Raw genomic sequence first — 12568 nt, 5'->3', positions numbered from 1 at the left:
CGGCTCGTCAGGTGAGGACAAGCTTCTTCTATGACCCACTGTGAGAACTAAGTATTCTTTGATGGGCATTCAGCTTGAATAGTTCATTCACATGTGCTGGCCAGACTGGATATAAATTATCTGGTGGTTTTACCCCAGGAGTAAACACATTTGAAATACTGGTACATAGTCAATATTCATAACTTTAGATACAAAGATGATACATGCATACAAACATGATAATCACACTCAGCAAATCATAACTTTTTCCATTGACACCTTACATGATATACTTTGTACAAGATTTTTTGCAATTGTCCAACAGTGGCAATATTAATGATATAAATGGTCATGTTTCAGTTATACAGCATCACATTGTGGAATGTGCTCATATGGTCTCAGACTCTAGTCAGAAAGCTAAGGACTAGATTGTGCTCCTTGTACACATGGGCAGGAGTGGAGAGCCGTGGAGGAGGCACTCTCCTCCCTCCCAGTCTCTTCAGCAGCTTTCCAAGGTCATCTCATGATAGTAGTCTCTTGTCTTCCCTGAGCTCAGGGATTGCTCACTCCTGATCCTCCCCAATTCAGCCCCTCCCCCACCACCACTTGGGTAGAGAGCCAGTGAGGAAGGGGATTGAATGGGGAGGCATATTTGACCACCCACAGAACTCATCAAGCAAAGGCTAGCTCATCAGATGCAGATTGCACCCGGCCCCCAAACAAAAGCAGAAGTTTTGAAAGAGATGATCTGCCTCAGGAGTAATCTCTTCAATGCTCCCCAGTGCCCCCTGTAGAGAACTGTGGTATAAAGGCCAAGATCTAGGTCTTAGGGAGGAATATACATACATTTTAATGTGTATAAGTCAGGAGGGAGACTTTCACTTGTATGTTTTATAGGATAACAGAGAGCTCTTGCAAACATTTGATGCTGTCATACACTTAAAGCTTTTAATGTTTATAGAAAATTGCCACTTATGATATTGATGGCAAATTACCCTCAGATTGCAGGAGCTGCACCGAGAGTGCTACTGTATTTTTGACACTGTTTTGACAGATTGTCGTACTCTTCACAAAAGTTAGATTTTAGCTGATGTATGAGTAGTAAGTATGCATGCTATATTTTAAGGGAAAAGACCTACATTGTTCTACCCGTACTAGTATTCTTGTGATTACTTTAAGCTCTAATAAAACAGCCTCATTAAAAAGGATAGTTACTTTAATATGGTACTCTTTATTGGGGTAGTTGCAGTGTTCCTTATACTGAGAATGGGCATTGACACAAATACTACAGTAAATGTAGGTATTGCAGGTTTTAGCTAACCAGTTTTGAAGGTACTCATGAGAATGGCCATACTGGGTCACATTAATGGTCCATTTAGTCCAGTATTCTGTCTCTGACAGTGGCCAGTGCCTGATGCTTCTGGCAGCTGGAGGTTTAGGGATACTCAGAGCATGGGGTTGCATCCTTAACCATCTTGGCTAATAGCCATTGACAGACCTATTCTCCATGAACTTATCTAATTCTTTTTTTAACCCACTGATACTTCTGGCCTTGACAACATGCCATGTCAACGAGTTTCACAGGTTGTCTGCGCATTGTGTGAAGGAGTTTACTCGCTGTAAACATAAATACCACAAAACGGGACATATGGTTGCAAAGCTAACACTTTGGTGCATGGTATAACATGGTGCCAAAGGCAAAGTCAATATACCATTCCAGAAGTGTGGCTCCCAAAAGCAGCACAGCAAAGGAGTGTGCCATTCTATTTTTTTTAAAAGGTATAATTGGCTGTATTGGGGTGTATTGGCCCTTTAAGAATAAAGAGGGCCAGAAGACCCCATTCCAGGTGTTAGAATGCACAAAGGCCCAGAAAATGGCCAGGTGGTAGAAGAGAGGAAGTGGTCCAGGAGAATTAGGAATTGGTAGGGAACCCAGGACACTTCCTTTAAGGGCCCACAATCAGGAGCTCTATAGGGTAGAGTGGGGTAGGGCTCCCCTTACTTGCAGCCAATCAGGAGGAGCTCTCTGGAAGAGGGCAGTATATAGACTTACCTTCTCCCTCAGAACATGGGAAACACTGAAAGAGAAGAAAGCGAGGGCCAGAGCTTCAGCTAGAAAGAGCTGAGAGTGGTGGCTTTGGGTGCAGCAGAGTGACAGAGGAAGACCATGGGGTGTGGCAGAAGAACCAGAGCTAAATTGAATTATGATTATGGACCTTATGGTGGGGACTCACTGAAGATTGTTTGGATAATTTTGTGGTTAAGGACTCTGAGGACTATGTAGACTTTATTTGCAGTTAAACCAGCCTCAGACAGGGGTGCTGGAAGTCACAACAGAGACTGGAGCATTTAAGGCAGTGGTTCTCAAACTTTTATACTGGTGACCCCTTTCACATAGCAAGCCTCTGAGTGCAACCCCCCTTATAAATTAAAAACACTTTTTTATATATTTAACACCATTATAAATGCTGGATGCAAAGTGGGGTTTGGGGTGGAGGCTGACAGCTTGCAACCCACTCCGCCCCCCCCCCGCATTTAATAACCTTGTGACCCTCTGAGGGGTCCCAACCCCCAGTCTGAGAACCCCTGATTTAAGGGGTCTGCAGGGGGAGGCTAATAGGCAAGGTGCCTGCAAAGTGATCCCTGGCCACAAAGGGATGTTCAATAAGTGGCCACCCCGTTTCTTATTTCCACTCAAAGCCAATGTAATAAGCGCATAGTTCCAGGCTAGTGAGATGGTTCTCTCATAATAATGTAGGCTGAACTCTAATTAAGCAATCAGACTGCTCTCTCACTCCTGCACATTTCTGAAATATAAATAATGAATGGTTTCAGAGTAACAGCCGTGTTAGTCTGTATTCGCAAAAAGAAAAGGAGTACTTGTGGCACCTTAGAGACTAACCAATTTATTTGAGCATAAGCTTTCGTGAGCTACAGATTACTTCAAGTAATGAATGGAATCCTTTATAATGAAGGAGGTGGTGGGGGGGATTGGGGTCTTTTTTTTTTTAAACAAAACAGCTTCACTGTAAATGTTTCTCTATAATTAACACTATAATATACATTTTGCAATGCACTAGAAAAAATGGTACTTTTATTTTACTAAACAGAAATGCACTATGCCTAGGTTACGTTGTATAGCATGTGTAGTTATTTTGTATGTAACATTGCCTAGCAGCTCTGATTTGCTTCAGGGCTTGTCTGTGTTTTCATTGTAAATCCCTACTTCAATCCACAGTTTATTGCTTGACTATAAAAACTGGACCTTGTGTTAAAACTTGGTGTCTTATTTTATGTTGTTTATATATTTTCAAAACAAAACTCTATTTTTTTGACCAATTGTTCATTTTATGGGGTAGCAAAACACAAAAACACCACAACAGACTTTTGCTTATTTGGTGCTTTCTTTGTTATTATTTAAAGGGCCACTCTCCAGATAAACACTGTACTTAAAAAATCCTTACCTGTCTGACAAAAACCACTATACAGGAGAGAAATTGAATTTAGAACTCCTACATGCTTCCCAACATACTTGTGGTTTCTTTAGTAAGCATGGACAGTGAAAATAGACTTCTAAATTTCATCCCATAACTCTAATGCACTAGCGGGTAATTGTGTTCAGGTGTTTAACAACTGTGGGAAATCTTTAAATAGCCTTCCCCTCCACCCACCCATACAAAAACAACATGTTTTCATTGACTTTCAAAATAAATTGTGAAACTATTTCTACTTACATTAGACTTTGGAAAACCATTTCTTCATTACAAAACCAGTTGTTGTGGCTTAAACTCATTGATCAGCCTGTTTAAAAAAAAAAATGGAATGTTGCCAGTCCATAGACCATTATGCCCAAGAGGGATTTGGGGATTTTTGCAATATCTAAAGACAATATATATGTATAAATATATATACACACACTAAAGTGTATGTACTATATAACCAATGATATTAAAGGGCTGAAGAGGAAGGGTTGCCCAATGCTTAGGGCACTAGCCTGAGACTTATTCAGTTCCATGCTCCACCACAGACTTCCTGTGTTACCTTGTAAAAATCACTGAGTCTTTCTGTGCCTCAGGATCCCCACCCATACAATGGAGATAATACTTCCCTAGTTCACTGGGGTGTTGTGAGGATAAATATATTAGAGATTGTGAGGCAGTCAGATACTATCATGGTGGGGGTCCAGATAAGTACTGTGACTGGTTGGATCACAGAAACCCACTTGGGGCTGCCAACTGATGGGCCAAGACTACTTCTGCCCCTGCTTTCCTGCCCTAGCAGCTTGGGATTTCAGTGCCCTGCCTGGTTTGAGCCAGACCCGCTAGCCTGTTGCAAACCGAGACCCAGGTCTTAACCACGTCCCATAACAGCTGTAGGCTTGATCGAAAGCAGCTTAAGAAGTGTTCCTGTCTTTAACACTCAGATGCCCAACTCCCAATGGGGTCCAAACCCCAAATAAATCAGTTTTACCTTGTATAAAGCTTATACAGGGTAAACTCATAAATTGTTCGCCCTCTATAACATTGATAGAGAGCTATGCACAACTGTTGCCCCCCCCCCCGGTATTAATTAACCCAGAGTACGTATTAGTAAGTAAAAAGTGATTTTATTAAATACAGAAAGTAGGATTTAAGTGGTTCCAAGTAGTAACAGACAGAACAAAGTGAATTACCAAGCAAAACAAAATAAAACCTGCAAGTCTATGCCTAATACAGTAAGAAAACTGAATACAGATAAAACCTCCCCTTCAGAGGAGTTCAAGTAAGCTTCCTTTTATAGACTTGTCTTCTTCTAGTCTGGGTCCAGCAATCACTCACACCCCCTGTAGTTACTGTCCTTTGTACCAGTTTCTTTCAGTTATCCTTGGGGGTGGAGAGGCTATCTCTTGAGCCAGCTGAAGACAAAGTGGAGGAGTCTCCCAGGGGTTTAAATATACTTTCTCTTGTGGGTGGCTACCCCTCCCTCCCCCATGTAGAAATCCTGCTGCAAGATAGAGTTTTGAAGTCATGTGGGCAAGTCACATGTCCATGCATGACTCAGAACTTACAGGTAGCAGCCATGGTTCACATGCTACCTTGAACGTCCTCATGTGGATTTCTTATGTGGATTGGAGCTTCCAAGATCCATTGTCCGTTAAGTGCTTCTTGACTGGGCACTTAACTTGCACCTTCTTTTCTCAATAAGCTGACCAAATGCCTTACTAAGGCTATTTAAAATCAAACAAGTATACAGCCAATATTCATAACTTCAAATACAACAATGACACATGCATACAAATAGGATGAATATATTCAGTAGATCATAACCTTTACATAGATATGTTACATGGCATATGTAGCATAAAACATATTCCAGTTATGTCATATATACATTCATAAGCATATTTCCATAAAGCCTTATGGGGTGCACCATAACAAGTACCTTATATTTATCCATTAACTCTTGGTGTATTTGATTGATGTGTGCTGAATAGCCAATTGCTTTAGGATTCAACAAAGACTCTCTTTGGTCCTCTTTGTATTCGACCATAATTGGTTAGTTTCTGTTCTGTTCCCTATAGGTTCTTCTATTGTCCTCATTACTGTAGTATTTGAGTGTGTTCCATGAATGTATTAAGCAACATAACTAATACCTGACATGTGGTTCATTCTCTCCTCTCTCTCATCCTTTTCCCAAGTGTTGTTGTTTTGTTTGGTAGGTTTTTTTTTTAAATGTACGTGCTACTCAGTGTTTATGCATTTGGAGTGGAAGGTGATGAGGTTTGATTGTCCTTAGTTCTTGAGGAAGATCATTCCACAGTTTTGGACTGGCCCCAAAGAAAGCTCTCTCTCTTGCACAGATGAGCTTTACCCAGGAAGTTCAGTTGTACTTGAGAAGCAGAATTGTTGACCGTGGTCTTCATCTTGGAGCTTTAATTTGTCTTGGTGTCTTCCATCTACAGTGGAGTCCCATCTTATGCGGGGGTTAGGTTCTAAAGTCAGCGCGTAGGGCAAAAATTGCATATAGTCAAAAAGAGAGAGAGACAGAAGAATGAAAAAATAAAAAAGGGAGCAACACAACTTCAACATTGTTGTGCACAAACTGGAGTGCCGTAGAGTGGCCAGGAGCATTGTCTACGATCAGCAACACTTTAAAGTCAAGTCCTTTCTCTTCGAGGTACCGCTTGACCTCCAGAATGAAACACTTGTGGAACCAATCCAGAAATAATGCTGCCGTCACCCAAGCCTTTTTATTTGATTGCCAGAACACAGGCAGGAGATTTTTGTTCTTGCCTTTTAGGGCCCGGGGATTTGCAACCCTGTAGAGCAAGCCCGGCTTTATTAAATTCCCAGCTGCATTGCCACAAAACATAGTCACACGGTCTTTAGCTGTTTTGAAACCAGGGGCTTGTCTTTCTGATTTCGAAGTGTAAGTGCGGTTGGGGATTTTTTCCAGAAGAGTCCAGTCTCGTCAGCATTAAAAACTTGTTCCGGAAGATAGCCCTTTTCTTCTATGATTTTCTTTAATTGTTTGGGGTAGGCTTTTGCTGCCTCTTCATTGGCAGATGCAGCTTCACCAGTAGCCTGCACGTTTTTGAGGTTGAAGCAGTTCCTAAAACTGTTAAGCCAGCCTTGGCTGGCTTTGAATTCCTTCTCATCAGAAGGCTGTCCCTCTTTGGTGGGAGGTTTGAACAGCGCGTAGAGGTTAAGAGCCTTTTGTCGCAATGTGTTGCCATCGATAGGCACATATTTACAGTTCATGTCTTCGAGCCATAAGTTTAATGCCTTTTCAGTCTTCACTAAAGTCTTATCACGCACTTAGCTCGTCACCTTAATAGTTATTGGAGCACTTGATGCCACGGCTTGACGAATTTCTCTCTCGAATCTTGATGGCACAGATGCTAGATTCGTTGTGGCTATATTTACGCACCATGTTGGAGACCGACATACTGTCTCCTCAATAAGTCCAACACAGCCAGTTTTTCCTTCAGCATTGGAACAGATTGCTGTTTCTTCGGTTGAGCACCAGATGAAATAGTTGGCTTGTGTTTAGGGGCCATGTTGTACGAAAAATACATATCTTTAAACACTAGAATCACACTCAGTGCGGCGACATGCTCACTGGATCGGCGGGCAGCGATCGATCCAGCGGGGGTCGATTTATCACTTCTAGACTAGACGCGATAAATCGACCCCTGAGTGCTCTCCCATTGACTCCTGTACAGCACTCCACCACCGCGACTTATTGTTATTTTTCTTTATTTTTTTTGCCAAGCGCGTATATTTGAATTCGCGTAAGTTAAATGCGCATATGTTGCGTCTCCACTGCATAGTGCTGGTTCTAAATTGATGGCACTGAGTACTTACAAATGAGATGAGGTAAAAAGAGCAAAGTAGAGGATCAGAAACAGGAGAGAGAGAGAAGTCTTTTCTTTTAGGACATCTTCCCCCCACACACACTGGAACCTAGAGTGGGCTAAATTCTGCTGTTTTACACTTGCATACCTTCAATGAACATGCCAGTCAATGTGGTTTTATGGAAAATAGGTCCTGTCAAACGAACCTGATTTCGTTCTTTCATAGATTTACAACTTTGGTTGATAAAGATAACTGCATAGATAAAATATACTTTAGAATTTGTAAGGAGTTTGATTTAGTACTGCATGACCTTCTGATTAAAAAAAACTAGCAGCAGACAATATCAATAAAATACATATTAAATGGATTAAGAACTGGCTTAGTGACAGATCTTAAAGTAGTTGTCAATGGAAAAACATCATAAAAACAAGTGTGTTTCTAGTGGGATTCCACAGGGTGCAGTAGTAGGACTGACGCTATACAATATTTCATCAGTGATCTAGAAGTAAATATAAAATCACTGCTGATAAAATGTACAGTTGACACAGATTGGGAAAGGGGTACATAGTAATGAGGTCAGGGCAGTCAAACAATCTGGATCACACAATCTGTGTCAATTCAAACAATTCAGCCAAATGCAAAGTTTTCCATCTAAGGACGAAGAATGCGGGCCATGCCTACAGCATGGGGGACTGTATTCTGGAAAATGGTGTATCTGAAAAAGATTTAAGGGTCATAGTGGATGAGCAACTGCACAGGAGCTACCAGTGTGGTGCTCTAGCAAAACAGGCTAATGTGACTTTTGGATGTATTCAAATAGACTGTAAGGCCAGAAGGGGTCATTGTGATCATCTAGTGTCCCTTCCTGTGTAACATTGGCCATAGGACTTCCCTGAATTATTTCCAGTTTGAACTAGAGCGTCTTGTTTTTGAAAAAACACCTAGTCTTGACTTAACAATTTCCAGTGATGGGGACTCTACCACAATCCTTGATAAGCTGTTCCAATGGTTAATTACCTTCACTATTAAAAATGTGCACCTGTTTCTAGTCTGAATTTGTCTTGCTTCAACTAGTTTCAACAAGATGAATTTTGTGATGCCTTTGTTAGACTGAGGAGCCGTTTATCATTAAATTTCTGTTTACCATGTAGGTACTTACAGACTGTGATTAAGTTACTCCTTAATCTACTCTTTGTTAAACTAAACTGATTGCAGTCTTTTACTCTACCACTATAAGACATGTTTTCTGTTTCTTTAATATTCTTTTTGTTCATCTCTAAATCTTCTCCAGTTTATCAATATCCTTCTTGAATTGTGGACACCAGAACTGGATACAAACAGGGAAATAATGAGTAGGGAGGTGATTTTACCTCTTCATACAGCAATTTACATTGATATCCTTGAATATCCATAAGGTGTTTGTCTGTCATTATACAAGCATACAGTAGAGAGCAGGCAGTGCGTGCAGAAATCTTTGACAGTAAAACTATTTGTAGGAAACACATTTGTAGTAGTAGTCATATATTATTATTTTATAGTATTTTCCAGAGACCCAATCAGGCTTGGATGAGGGTGAGGGAAGAGAGATTCAATCAAATAAATGTGATTTTTATACACATTTCCTTTAACCATTTATAATGTTTAATAAAAGAACCAGTTAACCCCATCTATTCTCCCCTCCCGCTTCCCCAATCCATCTTTCATTGTCTAATGTCTTACTGGCATCCTGATCGAGGCGAATCTCAAGGAGAAATTTGAAGGGCATGATGGGTGTTACCTATTCATTCTGGGAAGGTGTTTCAGGTGTAAGAGGCAGCCTGGAAGAAGAAGGCACAAATATGTACGTGTAAGAAGCCCAAAATGGAAGGGGACTTGAAGGTGACGATAAAAATCTCAGTCTTGAAGCATTGGAGAATGTGACGCTAGTACAGGGATTCAAAAATGGGAGTGCTGTGGTCAGAATGACATGCAAAAAGATTAATTTAATAGTTCTATTTTGTAAATACGAGAGGAAGACAATGTCAGCATTATGGGGACCAGGGAGGGGGAGGTAGTTAAGAAGAGAGATGAGAATTGTGTGCCTGGACCAGGAAATGGTAAATCTTCAAAGTATTATGGAGAAGTGGCAAAACTGTATTTCTGAAGTATCCATCACCTTAGTATTTAAGAGCTAAGCTTTTCTAATTAGATTTGCCTGAAGAGTTTGAAAGATTTTTTCACACATGGCTAAGTTCTGTTCTCAGTTACTCCTAGGCACCACTGTCAGAATCCAGTTGCACCAGTGTAACTAAGAGCAAAATTTGCCCTCCAGCATCATTTTTCCCCCAACACTACTTTTAGAGATGGGATCAAGCTGCAAATTCCAAACCCAGGCTTTGAACATGACAGCGTCCAGGTGTGTAGATGTGCACTTTTGTTTTGAACAATTATAAAGATAAGAACCCTTTATAAAATTGTGTCTGGATTGAGTTTCAGATTTTTAACACTTCTTAAATTTGAGCTTGTTTGGATCCAGGATTTTTGCTGAGGCCCATCTTCGATTATTTTGAGAAGCTTCCTGTATTTTTCTTTCAGCTGCAGCCTCCTAGTTCTTTATGATTGAAAAGGAGATTTTCAGAAGCACCTAAATAGATTTAGGCACACACAAGTCTTATTGTTTTTCAATTAGGTTTGTGTGCCTAAAGCTCTCACTTGCTTCTGAAAATTTCCCCCTTAGTCCTCATGTTGTGCATGAACCTTAAAGGATAGATTTGAGACTTCTAGGATTTGTCTTTTTTGTTTTTTCCAAGACTAGTATCTTTTATGTGGGTGCCAACAGCAAATTCTAAGACATAAATAATATACTAAGAAATAGTAACTTCTTGACCCGTACTTATCAAATTAAACTGTCAGGCTCTTTTTATTTAAAGAAATAAAGGAGAGAAAGTGTGATTTCAATTAGCAATTATGTCACACGATAATTTTTAAACACTTTAGTACAAAATTTATGCAAAAGTGCTACATCCTAATTAAACAACTTAAATTCTTTTTCCTTTCCTGAGGCAAAATAGCTCCTATTATTATTATTATTATTAATGAAGCCATAAAATTCAGGTTAACTGGAGGAACTTTTTTGACATATTTCATTTTCAAATCTTTTTTTTCCATATCTGAAAGTTAAAATGAATGAAACTATTTTATTAACCACTCTTTTGTTTAAACTGATGTGCCTTTTTTTTTATTGCTCATGCTATGCTGTGAGTGGGGAGTACTTAATGAATTTGTATCAGGGAAGGCATATTTATTCTGATATAGCATGGAAGAACACCCTACTGATTGGTTTAACTGATTTTACATCTCATCCATTATCTAAATTGTGAAAAGAGTTTACAGTCTCACCAAAAGATCAGACTCATTTCTATAGAAAGCAATGGGATGAGATCACTTGTGGAGTTACTTGCAGCATATAAAATTACCATGGAAGGGGCCACACAGAATTGTAATACAACATAGTTTTGCGAATAGCATTGTTTCAACAGATATTGGTATTATGTAAACTGCAATATGAGGGAAGCCAAATATTGTTGCGAGAGGGGGAGGGGATTTTTTGCAAAATTTCCATCTTTAAGATTTGTGAAACTTCCACAAAATTGAATTAGAGTGAGATGAGAGAACCTAGGGAATTGCAGCCCTTTGTGGCAAAACATTGGGTCTAGCAATGTAAATCACATAACCCTTTCATAGAGATATGTGTAGGGACAAAGAAATATAGAGGCCAGGAATAGGTAAAGTAAAAAGAAGAAAGAGAGTGGACAGTATAACTAAGCATCCTCAGAATGCCTATTTGTGTATTCCAGGATGGGCAGGGATGGTGTCCCTAGCCTCTGTTTGCCAGAAGCTGGGAATGGGCTACAGGGGATGGATCAGTTGATGATCACCTGTTCTGTTCATTCCCTCTGGGGCACCTGGCATTGGCCACTGTTGGAAGACAGAATACTGGTCTAGATGGACTTTTGGTCCTACCCAGTATGGCCATTCTTATGCCCAGCACATTGAGACTGAGTCCTGAGTGGGGCCTTTGGGTACGACCATAATCAAAACATTTATTAACAACAATACTGCAATCTCTCATACCGTTTGCCTGGCAAAGATACCTCCATCATTAAACAGATTACTAATACGCACAACTGAATTAACGTAAGTGGCGATTAAACGAAAAATAAGAAATTACAGATAATAGACATGATAGCCAAAGAAAACTGACAGACAAGAAAGGGCTGTAACTTTGTTTGATCTGGACAAAACAAAAACATTCATTTCATTCCATTCCTTTTCCCCAGCGCTCCATGATGACTCCGATGTTACTTCTGGAGAGTAGAATCAGTCTTTTTGGCCTTGTTTTCTTTCACAGTGCTTCATTGCATAAAAATGTAGTTTCTTCAGCATGATAATAAAATGTGATTTTCTATAGTACTTACAAAATTGACAACAGAAGCTCAAAAGAGTTCAAAACGGAATTGCGGAGATGGAATTTGTGGCAGATAAATGTCCCAGTGTCAGGTTCCCCTGATATCCTTATTCATTACATCTGAATGCAGCTCTGTATCTAAAAATCAAGGCTGCTTTATCAGTCTTGCTTATAATGCCAGTCAGAATAGCTAACTGCTGAGAGGTCCTTCAGAGTCTGCAGGTGGGTCAAGACAGCATGGCTTCGGCACAGCGAGAGAGACGCATTTTACATTATTGACTTTTCCTCTTATCCACAAGGACACAGAAATTAATGTGGAATTGATGGGTCAAAGATTTTGACACATGTCAAGACAGATATCTTCATTTTGGAGTATAAAAATGGAACAAGCTTGTTGCATATGAACCATTTTAGATAGCAGTTACAGCTCAAGCAACGCTACAGATGAAATGTGTTACTAGTCTGTAAAGGACATTCTGTATGGCTGAACTCTTATGAAAAGACCTATAGAATTTAACAGGGATGAAACAAATACAATTCTAAAAAAAATTAATAAAATTCTACAGCAATTCCCCTAACAGCCAACACAACTGAATAGAGAATCATCGTCTTTCTATAGTGTTGTGGTTTGTTTTTGTTTTGCTTTTAGTTTTTTAAACCATTCTATAGAAATCTATGAAAGGATATAATATTATGTTTTGTGCTGTGGTTCAAGTGACCTGTAAAAAGTTCTCTTTTACTAAATAATATAATAGTTTTCCGAAAGGGAATGTGTTTGACTAGGTACTTTGCATAGTACCTAGTT

At 39.7% G+C, this 12568-nt stretch overlaps 1 protein-coding gene across 4 annotated transcripts in view; it reads left to right on the top strand.

Annotated features, from left to right (window-relative positions):
- PRKN (parkin RBR E3 ubiquitin protein ligase) overlaps positions 1-12568 on the top strand; it is a 1262808-nt gene that overhangs the window by 1214074 nt on the left and 36166 nt on the right. The gene's annotated exons all lie outside the window — the stretch shown is intronic.

The sequence above is a fragment of the Caretta caretta genome, chromosome 3, assembly GCF_965140235.1.
Source record: "Caretta caretta isolate rCarCar2 chromosome 3, rCarCar1.hap1, whole genome shotgun sequence".
NCBI classification, from domain to species: domain Eukaryota; kingdom Metazoa; phylum Chordata; order Testudines; family Cheloniidae; genus Caretta; species Caretta caretta.
Note: the sequence above shows the minus strand (reverse complement) of the source record. Positions and strands in the feature narration are given on the sequence as shown.